The following is a 345-nucleotide window of genomic DNA, read 5'->3' as shown; positions in this document are numbered from 1 at the left end:
CAGCCCATCGCTCCAGCCTGTCCAAATCCCAGACAGGGAAACAACTCCTGTCATGGCCATCATATTCACAAACAGGATGAGTTTCTTGACACCTGGGTCTAACACCTCCACGGAGCATCAGGCTCACAGCACACATGATGGGGAGATTCTAGATACCAGAACCATTGCACAACACACTTGTTCCTCAGAGGGTAGCTGTGCCCATCTTGCAGGAGAGCTGGTGCCAGCCACTGGCTGCGAAGCCCCATCCTGCTCTCAACTCTGCTGTTCCCCTTGCCTTGCACCAAATCCTGGCACGGCTGCGCTCAGCCAATGTGGCGAACCAGTTTCTGCTAGGTTAAAGCC

Source organism: Apaloderma vittatum, unplaced genomic scaffold (assembly GCF_000703405.1).
Source record: "Apaloderma vittatum isolate BGI_N311 unplaced genomic scaffold, ASM70340v1 scaffold12615, whole genome shotgun sequence".
Classification (NCBI taxonomy): Eukaryota; Metazoa; Chordata; class Aves; order Trogoniformes; family Trogonidae; genus Apaloderma; species Apaloderma vittatum.
The sequence above is the reverse complement of the archived record's forward strand: the minus strand, read 5'-3'. Positions refer to the sequence as shown.